This window comes from Ptychodera flava, chromosome 11, assembly GCF_041260155.1.
Source record: "Ptychodera flava strain L36383 chromosome 11, AS_Pfla_20210202, whole genome shotgun sequence".
Lineage (NCBI taxonomy): Eukaryota > Metazoa > Hemichordata > Enteropneusta > Ptychoderidae > Ptychodera > Ptychodera flava.
This window is the reverse complement of record NC_091938.1, coordinates 8,691,566-8,704,910: the sequence shown is the minus strand read 5'-3', so window position 1 is coordinate 8,704,910 and position 13,345 is coordinate 8,691,566. Positions and strand designations below refer to the sequence as shown.

The following is a 13,345-nucleotide window of genomic DNA, read 5'->3' as shown; positions in this document are numbered from 1 at the left end:
ATTCGATTGTAAATTGTGCTCTTTAAGGTAGAACGCGCCACAGGGACAGATATTCGGACACTCAAATTTCTACAATTATTTTCTGGTTTAACACTTGCGAGGGCTTATTTTACAATGTAAAGCTCTTTGAGAAAGAAAAACTTTCATGTCACACAGGAATGGCGGCCATTTTGAATTTCAAATATCGCAAAATGTTTGGTAATTTTTTTCGCTAGTTCCAAACTTTGCACAATGACCCCCGATTGGTATTCTTAATTTGGTAAGAGAATGGTTGAAAGTTTCATTTAAGAAGGTTTGAGCAAAAATTTAAGTATGCCACTTTCAAGGCGCATACTACCTTAAAAGGCTTCCAATTCGTCACATTTGTTTTTTCAACCTGCATGACTAATCTTGTAGTACAAGAAACACAAATATATACGCCTTCTGTATGACAGAATCACTTGGCAAAGTAGTTTAACAAGCTAGAATAGCCTTCCGTTAGTTTTACTAGGTCAATTAAACGCCCCATGGCAACGAACACTTTCAGTATATTTGCTCTCCTAAACACAGAGATTGACTCGTTAGGTCTGATTTCGTTAGCCCTCAAAGTCAACTCTCTGACTTTGCCCTTTCATCGTCCAGATATAGAAATAGTCGCTAATGTCCTTTCATCTTCGCGGCGTTGTTCATGGGTTACTATCTAGCGTTTTCAGTCGATGACAAGGAGTATTTATTCGAGTGATTGATGAATCCAGAGCGTTGATGAATGAGTTGGAGCATCAGATTTGTAAGGTACGACAAATTAAGTGATTTCATTCACGCCGGCATCAACAGAGAGCAAATGAAATTAGATCATGGAACGCTCTACAATCTCTTGGGGATCCTCGATGAAGTTTATTAATATAATACGATGATAGCGTATGTATTTGAAATACTCTCACCTTTAAATAGGACATTATACCAAATGTTCTATACAATAGAAATAGCTACTATTCTCCATTAAAAATGGCATATTTGGAAATGAGCAGATGGTAACATTGCCTGTATAATACCAAAGATCTTAGACACGCAGACCTTGAATCAACACGAAAAATATTCTGTAGATAATAACAACCGTGAAACGCTAAGAGCAATGAGCTTGTTGAAAGCGTGAATTCCATTCATGGATGTCCGTATCGTGTTGGATGTCATATCACAAATGTATGTCACGGTTGATTTGTGTTCCTTTATGACGTCGGAATGAAATATTGGTACATTCAAGAACAAAAGATTTTATTCATTGTCTTGTACACCGTGTTTTTCTGCAGCCAATGCATCACAAAGGAAGATGACCGTACACACACTAATTTGTAACCAAGTGTTCGGACAATACCCATGCAAAACATGTGTAAGAGAACAAATTGTTTTTTATTGCTTTGCTCCTACTCTGAGCATCAACAATTTCCTGTGTCAAAGTGGCCACGCATAGGCATAAAGAATGTTTAATAGACTAGCATGAAATATCATCTATCTATCTATCTATATACAGACACAGACACAGACACAGACACAGACATATATATATATATATATATATATATATATATATATATACATACACACATATATATATTATATTACTACAGCATTACCTTGCACTTGAAGTAATTTTGTGAATCATATATATATAATATATATATATATATATATATATATATATATATATATATATATATATATATATAAGTAATAACACAAATTACTTCAAGTACAAAGTAATGGTATCTTTTACTTAAGTTTCATGCATCTAGCAATCATCAGACAGATATATATATATATATATATATATATATATATATATATATATATATATATATATATATATATATATATATATATATATATATATATATATATATATATATATATATATATATATATATATATATATATATATATATATATATAAAAAGTATACAGATGTCTGAGTCGTCATGGAAAATTACAGTTTCCAATGCCAAAGGCAGCTTGCTATCTTCAGATGGATGAAATACCAGATATTATTACGTTGTACTTGAAGTGATTTATGTTATGATTCATAACGCTCTGCTTTTTGGCATCGAGCATTGTATACTTAAATGTAAAGCCAGCCGAAATCTAATCGTGGGGAATAAATCTACCGTGACACATGTACCTGTACCATTAGCAAAGGATGGTGACCCAGGTTGCCTTGTTCCCAATCGACTACACCGCACATCTGGCGATTGTGACCGAGGGATCGCGCACTCGTAATGCTCAGGTCACCGACGAAAGCCGATAAGGTCACGCGTCTCAGCAGGGAAACAGCCGCTACCACTTCGCACTTTTTTAGCGTGAAATCTTGTACCACGAGTCATCAATGAAAAAGAAAAAGTGAAATATCTGAGTGGAATGTAGGACAAGAAATCACGGATTGATGACATTTCTGATTGAATGATAGAACGATGCGACATACAAATGGGGAGACAGTGGCCACCTACCGTCTGGGATTGTTTTTGTTTTCAATGATTTTCGTACGAAATTGCAGAGAACTGGTTCATTAAAACAGGAAAAGACGTATAACATGTCATTTTTAGAAGATTGTATCAGAAAAATTTAATCTGTGGGAAGCAAAGGCCTCTCGGGAGTCATACGTGATAAAGCTGAAAATATGAGTTGTTATATCGTGGAAAACGCTGAACGAGATCAACATGGAACTTATCATTGTGCCGTACATGAGTCGTGACCTCTGATTTTAGTTATTCTATCCACGTACAGAGACACTGCATTCTAACCAAGCTTAGCATGCATCCTTTCTCATTTCGAACATTATGTGGTTGGCTTTCCGAACCTTCTGGGCAAAGTCACGTACAAACTTGGGGTTGCGTTTCCTTGTTTTCGTCTATGGTCGTGTTCTTGTTCAGTTCACAAGGGAGAGATTGTCGATGGCCATCTTGATAAGACCGGTCTCGACGTCATGGCATGAAAAATACTGCCGTCCATATATCAAGCCGTCACGGCGGTTGCCATGGATATTTTCATAGTTATGATCATGGCTACAGGATACTGAAATACGCAATTTTAATTTTTTGCAGTAGAAGAATTTGACCAAATACAAAGAAGTGGTGCAGAAAAGAGGGTTCTCTTCTTTTCCAGAAAGACATATTATATAAATAATCAACATGTAAGCTTAATATGTGTTGTGCTATACTTTACCCAGGATGCATTGCATGTTCACTGATTTGACTTCCAAGCGATGCAAATATTACATATCTTCACGATCGAAAATTTAAATTGCGTAATTTGAGATCTAAGAAACAGCCCGGCTGACTCATCTGTCCAGTTCAACCGTTCTCTATGAATTTAGACAAGAATTTATCCCGATCAATGGCACATTTTTGCGGCATAACTTTTAACAATGGTCTACCATTACAAAAAAAATGGCTTCTATTTATTACCTTATTATCATCAACCTCGGCATAATTACTTTTTACGGCCGATTGAACTATTTCTGACCTTCGACAACCCCGTTGATCATGATATCTCGATCGCTGTCTCACCCATCCATACAAACACTTCTTATAGTCGTTACTGTAAGGTTCAATGCACTTCAAACAGGTATTCTTTACACTGTCTGTACACGTGAACGGTATCCGCGATTTCTGCCAGCAGGGTCTCTGGCTTTGATACCTTATATGCATGCCCTATTTGCAATATCACTGTGATGCTGTTAATTAAACAGCTGACATAATTTCATACTTATTGTCACACAGAAATATATACATTTCTAAGTTCATCTGTCAAGTTCTGTATCTTCGAGTTCATTTCTGACGGTCCTTTTCAGCTCATTGGCTGATGTGGCATATATATTCAAAATATGGATGAACTTTTCCCAGAAATAGCTGAAATTACTCCGGATTGTGAGAACAATATAATATTTTACATAACATATAAGATGAACTTATGATGTTCTCTATACCAGTACGTTTCCATCTCTTTCTGGCTATGAATGATATCTAGAACTGAATCTCAAGCCAAAAACTAGTAATATAAAATAACTGACTGTTTACACATGCCTCCACTAGATTTATTTTAGTCACAGAGCAAAGGTGGAAACAACAATATATGCACATGAAAAAACGTGCGAGTAAAAATTTGTTCAACTCTGACCTCTCACTGTAAACAAACGAGTTGTGGCTTTTTTGTTGTGTAGAAAATGCGCTGCGCTGCTGTATCTTTGCAGGAATGCTTATAGAGGGGCCAAACGCAGATAGCTGTCTCCGCATTGAACACTCAAAAGATAAGTTGAACGTGTTGATTTCTTGGAAACATACACGCTTTCCTGTCTTTCATTGTATAATCAAATAAAAATATCTGGCGTGGAAAATTGCATGTTGTACTACGCATGCCCAGGTCTGCTGGTGAATCCCTAAGCCATAAACAGAAGCTCTCCAGGCAAGATCTTGTAGCTCTTTGAAGAAGCACTAATTCCGTTCCTTCAAAATGTTAATCGGAGAAAAAGAAAGGAGAAGAAGGAAAAAAGAAAATCTCCCACACAAAAGAATATCTCCCTGGAATGATATCGCCATTATTGGTGAGACCCCTTCATTCCGTTGCTTTCTAGTGCACACAAAGATACGTGATTAATTTTCTTCGGGTTTGAATTATGTCACGTTTCAGGTGTTGATCGAAAAGGTTTGATTACACTGCTCTATAATACTATTCACAAATTCAATAGACACAAACGCTGACCAATCCGCGTCAAGATTATGTTTTGAAACATACCAGTATATTGATGGCGCAAATACAGCGATCTGATTGGTCGAGACGCGAAAACAACCGTGGTATATTGACGATATACCACGGCTGGCATACGTGCGAGCTCTCAGCTTGTGCAAAAATCCGTTTTTGATGTTCCACACCAGAATTTCAATATACTGTTATGATATAGGCCTAATAACAAGAAATCACACCCAGCGACGGTATACCACTCGATTTTGACCAGTTCACTTCATATGCACTCGCTATCACTCGTGCATATATGTCATGAACTGATCTCGTGGTATATCGTCGCTGGGTGTATAATGTATTCGAAGCTGAATATGAAGGAGACATTACCTCGGTCAAAATCGATTTCTTGGGGGTTTTTTTAACTAATCACGATGAACTGAATTTCTTACTGGCGTTCCAATATTTGTATTATTTTTTCGCCATGAACTAAACATTAAATCTTAAAAATTAGCAGCCACCGCCTCGTCTTCACACAATTGCGGTACCGCAATGGATACTCACCAATGTCCCCTCGGTCTCGCGTGGAAGGGAACAGTTGTCTAACAATTTGCGATTTCACCATAGAGTTGTGTTAAATCCATGCAGTTGGCCTTAGAGCGCAAATAACGCACTTTCGATGATTTTCCATCTACTTCTGTCGTTAATGTCAACTACAGCTTCTTGCTCGAATCCAAAAAGCATTTCAAGATACACAGTATTCAGCTTGTCAGCGTGTATATGTGTAGACTGCATCATAACCGTAGACAAGTGAATTCTGGTCCGGAGTAAAATTCAAAAGTAAATTTACGACTACTGCATTTTACAAACGTAGATGCAATATTGACAATCTAAATATATAGTAGATGTTTCGACTTGCCTTGGGGAGTAAAACAAGAAGCTGTGGTTGACATACTAAAAAATGTGGAAAAATCATCAAAAGTTAAAGCTACATGTACAGGCCCTATAACGGATTCTGGAATTAATGCCGAAATATCTATGAAGCGCATCTGTTAATTTTAGCATTGATTTGTAAAAGCAGGTGTTACCCTGTAAACCGGTAATTTCCTCGTCATCTGTTTAACATATCAGATTGTAACATATCGTCTAAGTAACTACAGTGATATAATTTACTGCAGTTTCCTGGAACAATATTTCCTTTCCTGTGTGTCAGGACAAGACGACAATTTATGCCCTTCGCTTCAACTGGGCTTGCTTGCGTGAACTCAAATGCCCAATAGTTAATGACTCTCGCTCGTCAATACGTCATGTAATGAAGAACGCGCCTCGGGGACAGATAGTCGGACTCTCAAATTTTTACAAACAAATTCTGATCTACCACTTGTTGAGGTTCATTTTAAAGCTCCAGGGGGAAGAAAACTTTTACTTTAGTTTTTCGAAAATAATTTTTTTTTGTTTTTCTCCCATAGCCTTAACACAGGAATGGCGGTCATTTTGAATTTAAAAAACATCAAAATGTTGGGTAATTTGTTTCGCACCGTGACCCCCGATTTTTATTGTTCATTTGGTAAAAGAATGGTTGAAGTTTCATTTAGGAAGGTTTTCAAGGCGCACTACCTACGGTAATGTTTTTCAACATTTAGTAACATAACATTTTCCTATGAATTCATTGTTTTCATTTATTTATGTCTCCGCATATAATCATTGTCTTTAAAGCTCCATAAGCTGTATCTTTTGGCTATTTTTTCAGAACTTTTGTTTTGTGGTTTCCCTACACTTTCTGCATTGAATCCCTAAACTGTAATTTAATGCCAAGTATTTAGCATATCAACACAACCTATATGAGTATAATCTACATTGTTATTGTTGAAAATTGTATTCAAGTCCGGACTAGAATTCATTTGTAAACAATAAATAATGATCACTACACACATACAAGCTGTGTTGACAAAAAGAATACTCGAAATTTCAGCATGACAAATGGATTAGGGTCAAACACGGTAGTTGATATACAGAAGCAGAATACTGAAAAACTTGCCACAAGTTACAGCTTATGTCCCATTAACGTATCAACATGCATTATTGTCTGCAATCGCTTTCACAATCTTGCACACCGTAACTATTGTTGAAATAATGATCTGTGTTAGTCTGTGTTTTGCCGAATTAATCTTAACTTCCTCTACCCTAAAAAAATTATAACCCTAATATCGAATCTAATTTTTGATCGTCATGTTTACCATCTTTCACTTGTTCAGTGTCGCTTGCCCTTCACATTGCAGTTATCGTATTAGCTTATACGCTCATTGCTATGACTTGACCTGACTGTGACACGCAAACTACGCTCATCAAGGCATATACATGTGTAGGTATCTCCGAACCCGTTCTTGCGACATGTTCTTGCGATCTTTTCCATTGAGGGCGCTCTTATAGACGTCACGATTTGATCTCGCGGCGAACGCAGCGGTACGTACCGGGTACTGCTCTGAGGTTCTTGAAACAAACAAGAAATAAGAGACAGCAGTGATATCTGATTAGGCATAAAATATTGTGTTTCCATTATCATGCCAGGTCGATCGAAATCTTTCTTACTTTTGAATTTTATTTGCGCATGACTCATCAAAAAGCAGCAAAATCTGGCATAATCAAGTAAGATTTTTGAAAATGCGAGAAAAATTAGGGTCGGAGGGTTTTAAATAGGGTAGCTCAGATTACCGCGCAGCGCATGTAAATTACACTTTTTAAAAGACAGCGGTGGTGTCTCGAATTGTAAGTCGACCGGATAGAGAAAGAATAACAAAGCCATCAAATTGAATCAGAATGCGCCTCGGGTACAGATATCCGCACTCACAATTTTTTACAATTATTTTCTGATCTACCACTTGCAGGGTCTCATTTAAGGCTCTTAGGGTAAGAAAAGTTGTCACAGTCTAAGTTTCTTTGAAAAATCTAAAATTTTATTTTTCCCCATAGAGTTATCACAAAGGGATGGAGGCCATCTTGAATTTCAAATATCGGTAAATGTTGGATAGTTTGTTTCTGTAGTTCCAAACTTTGCAGGGTGATTTTTATTCTCGGTTTGGTGAAAGAATGGTTGAAAGTTTCATTTGGGAAAGTTTTGATCAAAAGTTTCAGTATCCCACTTTTGAGGCGCGTACTACCTACAAAAAACTCAACGTGCAATTCTAGATCTGTGTCCACAATATAATTTTTCAACTGAGTCTTCAACTATAAACTATGCTGCAGCCAACTGAACCTATGAAAGTTGTGATACATCAAGGATAGAGTTTCACAACTGGCATTTTTATCAACAGCTTTTCCCTAAAAGCGCATTCTATAAGTGCTCTTCCGTGTCATTCCCACACCCAGAGACAGCGGCGTTGGAGTGCTATTCGTGTCGACTCCAGGATGACAACGCCAACTGTAGCAACGCGGCAAACGTTGAAAGCTGCCAGATTGGAGAAGACGCCTGCTTTACGCAAACTGAATATGCTGGTAAGTTTGGCAGGTCAATGAACTTTATTTTGTTTTGGAGAGAGAGAGAGAGAGAGAGAGAGAGAGAGAGAGAGAGAGAGAGAGAGAGAGAGAGAGAGTAGTTGGCTTCTTGTAGACGCAATCCATGACATACTATGACATGACACGACATGATATCTTTGGATAAGACATAACATGACATGATATAACATAACATGACACAACATAATATGTTTGATATGACGTGGTGCGACATGACATGACATAACATCACATGACACGAAACGACGCAACGTAACATGGGTAAAAAGTAACATATTTGAAATGAGATATTACGTTTAAGTTCAAAAGCCTTTTTTTCAAACATCGCCAAAATGCTACTTTGAAAATTCATTTATCGTTGTCTACTTCGTCAAAATGACATGCATTCTTTGTGTTCTACCATTCATTGTTGCCACGGCCTATCATGAGTCACGTTAAAGCGCAGTGGTCGTCGCGCTGCGCGTGCGTGATTTTTTTGTTGATAAACATAAATTTTTGTAAACATAAGTCTTCTCAACTTCAATAGGAGTGAGATGGGAGCAGTCCCCCACTTTGTTAAGGCCTTTGTAAGACTCAACATCATGCAATAGTAAAATATTAAGATCGGAAACGAACTTCAGTGGTGTATTTCTATCTATAAACTCATGTAAAGGGTACGAACATTGAGACACTACACTCGGCACATTATGTCGCTGAGTTTACTGCACGCAGGCACAGTGAACAAAAAGGTTTGATCGCGCGCGATCACGCTGGTTGTACACAATGCTATGTACAGTACAGTGAAAATACATAACTAAAATGATCGATATGTAGACTAGCAACAAGCACAATGCCTACCACAAAAATTACACTCAAGACCATGATCGGCAAGCCAGAGCAGGACACGGGAGATGTTGTTGGGAGACGGTCACCGCGTTGACGTACACGGATATAGAGAATCCGGTCGCACAACGTACCGCCGGCCCGCGACGACTTGGCCCACAACCAACTGTTGATCACCATGTCTTACTTCTCCTAGTATTACGTGGTAAGAAATAGTAAAATGACAGGAAACAATAGACAAAACGAGCGGGTTTTCGCGGCATTTGGCAGGAAAATTGCACGGCTACACCGTGCATAGACGTATCGAGAGATCCTGTGCCCCGGTCTTGTGCACGGTCATGGCAGTGATCCAATGCTAGCTGGTGTAGGACTACCGGTGCTGGGCAAACTTCGTTGTTGTACCTCCTGATTGCCGGGTAGGTCTGAATCCTCTTTCAAGTGAGATAACCCCACATAACAAGAAGACCTATGAAAGGTCCTTCGCTTGACTTGATACCTGTACTCCGAATTCTCGTTTGCACCCCAAAACGGGGTAAACTTTGTAGTTGAGTTGGATTCTCCACAGCCGAGTGTAGCGCGCCATATACCCGGTTTGACACGGACGTTCATACAGACCACGGAACGGAACAGATGCAGAGATGCTTCTTGCTGCAGCGGGCATTGCTCTGCGAGCTGTAGATTTCTGTAGTTTGAGTTGTTGTCTTTGTACAACTTGTTGTACTCCTGTCGGGCCTCTTGAAATGAAAGCTCTCGTCCTTGCTAGCGATGTCGAAAACTAGAGCCCGGTCGTTGATAGTCTGTTGGCGTATACATGCGTACATGCGTACGTCTAGCTCTATGGCTCGAGCGATAACAGCAGCCGAGCCCCATTCAACTGATTCAAGAAAATCATGAGCAAATGTGATCTCAATCCAGCGTGCAGTTATTGTTCAATATTCAGCAGATATTTAACTTAGATTAATTGACCTTTTATTGCGTGTTACATTTGGTTTGTTGGTATGCTTGTGACAGATCAGCCGCCATTTTAACAAGCGGCAATATAGCAAACATTACAATCAACCCGTAACATGTGCGGCGTTCTTGGATTTGTTTACAACAGAGGGGGACCCCCTTAGGAGGATGCGCAGCGCGACGACCACTGCGCGTTAACATATCCATTTTGACTCATTGGGTCACTTTTACACTCAAATGGTACAAACGCATCGTACCTGCGCGTCGCGCAGAATATTACCTGGCCCAATTTTCCGCGACATAATATGCACTACATGTGTTGTGATCAGCCATAAACAAGTCGAAAAGGGTTTCTATTGCGTAATGCGATTGATAGAATTTATATTCAATTGTATCTCAAATTCTCTCTCTCTCTCTCTCTCTCTCTCTCTCTCTCTCTCTCTCTAGGTGGATCAGATTTTGAGGTCAAAAAGGTCGTTAAAAGCTGTGTGATGAGTACATTTTGCTACGAGGAAAAAGCGCATTACAACCCAGAAGAGTGTGTGCGCAGGGATCAAGACTACATTTGCGTCGCATGCTGTCGCGAAAACAGGTGTAATGTTGGATCTGGCGTTGCCATGGTGACACCCAACCTAGCCGCCATCATACTTCTGTTATTAACAGCTTTCTATCATTCCACACACGTTTTTGATACCGTCGGGAATTCCAAATCTGAAATAAAGCGAGTCGTCACCAGGACAATCAGAACTTTGTCCTGTGCTGTTACGTGCATCGCCATGGAAACCGCTGCAATGTGCCCAAGCTCAAGCAGGGCGGTGTTTTCCAAGACAACCACCCACGGAAACTCATTTAAAGGGATCGTTATTTTGTGCAAGGCACTGGGCTGGGCAGGGCTGTCTGACAGGTTGAATCATGTCAGGTGAAAATACGATGGATTGACCGTCTGTACAGTAAACAGCGACGCGAAATTTCCATCCGTCATCTCGTGAAACTTCACGACATGATACCTTTTTACGGCAGCTGATGCGAGATGAAATTTTATCACAGCGGAAAATAGTCCACTCATTCCGGTCCTGTAAACTGAACAATTCATTGTATTTGCCCGTACCGACAAAGGAACCCGCAAAGCGCGGTTTTGAGTGGCGACATAACGCCCTGTGAGAGAAATACTACCCTTTTCAGTAATAGAGCGCGAAGCCACTGCAGTGAACTGCAATAAAACTGCTCACACTAATTAGTTTCAGCTGTAGCCAGCTGGCAAAGTCGACAACATTGTATGTCCCATGCAGACAGTTCGTCACATGGACCAGTGCATGGTAGTGTTACATTGTATCTTAATCTTGAACACAGGGTGCCAATCGTAAACTCTCATTTACAACTCGAGCCTCAGACAGAGCTAGTTTTGCCTTTGTACAAGCAGACTTTTTGTCTTTATCAAGTAGCCTTGTTCAACACCAAAGTGGCCACGGCTACAGCTGAAACTAATTAGTACAAGCAGTTTTATTGCAGTTCACTGCAGTGGCTTCGCGCTCTATTACTGCAAATGGTTGCAAATAATCAACATGAACGATCACAAATTGTAGAATTAATTTTGGTCACATATATGTTATCTTGGTTTCGAAAAGTAGAAAGACACTCAGTTCTAACTTCAAGGAATATCCTTTGGTGGGTAATTTTGGAGGATTTCATTTTTCTACATAATCTTAACGACATCTTTTTACGAGCTGAGTGTTTTTAAACTCTCAGCGCAAAAAAAGAGATATCTTTTCCAGCCTGATGGTAACACGGTCCCCCACCAATAAATTTTGATATTGTACAGGTCACAAAATATCTTAGAGTTGATAGTATTCGCTATTCGACCTCAACGTTCAAATGAACAGGGGAGGCGTTCTGCGGTTTCATCTACTTACCGATCGTCTTGTTTTATGCACGTCTGTTCGAGCGGTGAAGGATGCATGGTAGTGTATAGCAGTAAGGAAGATTTCACTTATTATGACGGGGGTGGCTGGAGGCATCGGGAAGGGGTTTTTTTTGCAAACCCGTCCTTAGGGTCACATTTTACAAACTTAGCAAGGGGAGGATTACATTTTCGGTGGAGTGCTGTAAGAGGGTCACATTGTACATGATGGAACACCCCTGTTTTACCCGGGCCTGCACCCATCCCGCCTCCTAATAATAGAAAGCTCCCTAAGCACAAGTAAGATTAATGGTATGTAATTTTTCAAAGGGGAAGTAGGAAATAACAATTAACAATATTAGAATTACCCTAGAGATCGTCAGAGCTAACCTGTACCTGTTCTGTATTTTGATAAACCCTTTTATAGTTCTACATGATCTAAATCAATGTTTTCTAGGACCTCCGATTGTGCTATTTTCTATTCACTACAACACGCCAAAAAGTTAAGACAGCTACTTTGTGATAATTTGCAAAAGGGATATCGACAACCCTCCAATTTTTCTATCGGAAAATGTTTTTCGACTTTTCTTGTCATATCTTTCGGACGACAAGGTGTATTTGCGGGATCCGACATCTTGCATGTTACATGACTTCTGGGAACCACTCATTTGCCTCGGTAAATGAGGCCAATAATTTATCGTAGAATATCGAACGAGCAAGGACTGTTTCAGAAGACTGGTTGGAACGATCCTCTGCAGTTTTGTTCGCGTCATTTTTCCGAACTAGAGTCACATTTTGTGTTGGTTGTCTGAGTAACGCAGATGACCTACCTCCTAGTTCTCAGAGCCTGTTTGTGCCTCCGGTAGGTTTGTCTGTATATTAATGCACTTGAGTCTGAGTTCGTCCATGTGGATATATGTTTGTTGCAGGAATAACTTGAAGAAATACTTGACCAAATGCTGGAAAGTTTATGTCATTTGTTATGAGGCAACTTTAAGTGGAATGTTAGGTCTGATGACGATTAACTCGCATTTTATGATGAATTTGTACTTTGGTGTGGGTTATGAATTTACTTTGATGCGAGATACTACTTATATTGTTTGGCATGTCGAAAGATACTGAATGAATGGGTGACCATGCATAAATTCGACCCCGGTTTTAGACACGATAAACGAAACCGTCGTGTCTAAAATCGGAGCCGAATATATGCATGGTCACCCATTCATTCAGTATATTGCAACATGTCAAATAATATGAGTAGTATTTTGTATCAAACAAAATTCATGAAAAATGGCCGACTTTGTCCCTTTAATTGCGCTGATTATTGTGGGGTCCAATGCTCGATCAGTTTGCTCTTTGTATGAATTGAACAACATTTCTTCTGATTGCTACTAATTAGTCGGCATTGATTAAACAATAAATTTTTAGACGGATACTTGTTGTTATAGCAGTAATTTT

The 13,345-nt window shown here is 39.2% G+C and overlaps 1 long non-coding RNA gene across 1 annotated transcript in view; it reads left to right on the top strand.

The window, feature by feature from the left end:
• Positions 1-13,345, top strand: part of LOC139143447 (uncharacterized) — a 27,792-nt gene extending 14,447 nt beyond the window's left edge. Inside the window, exons 2-3 of the long non-coding RNA XR_011554590.1 lie at positions 8,071-8,196; positions 10,438-13,345. This is a non-coding gene — a long non-coding RNA (uncharacterized lncRNA). The remainder of the gene's footprint in view (positions 1-8,070; positions 8,197-10,437) is intronic.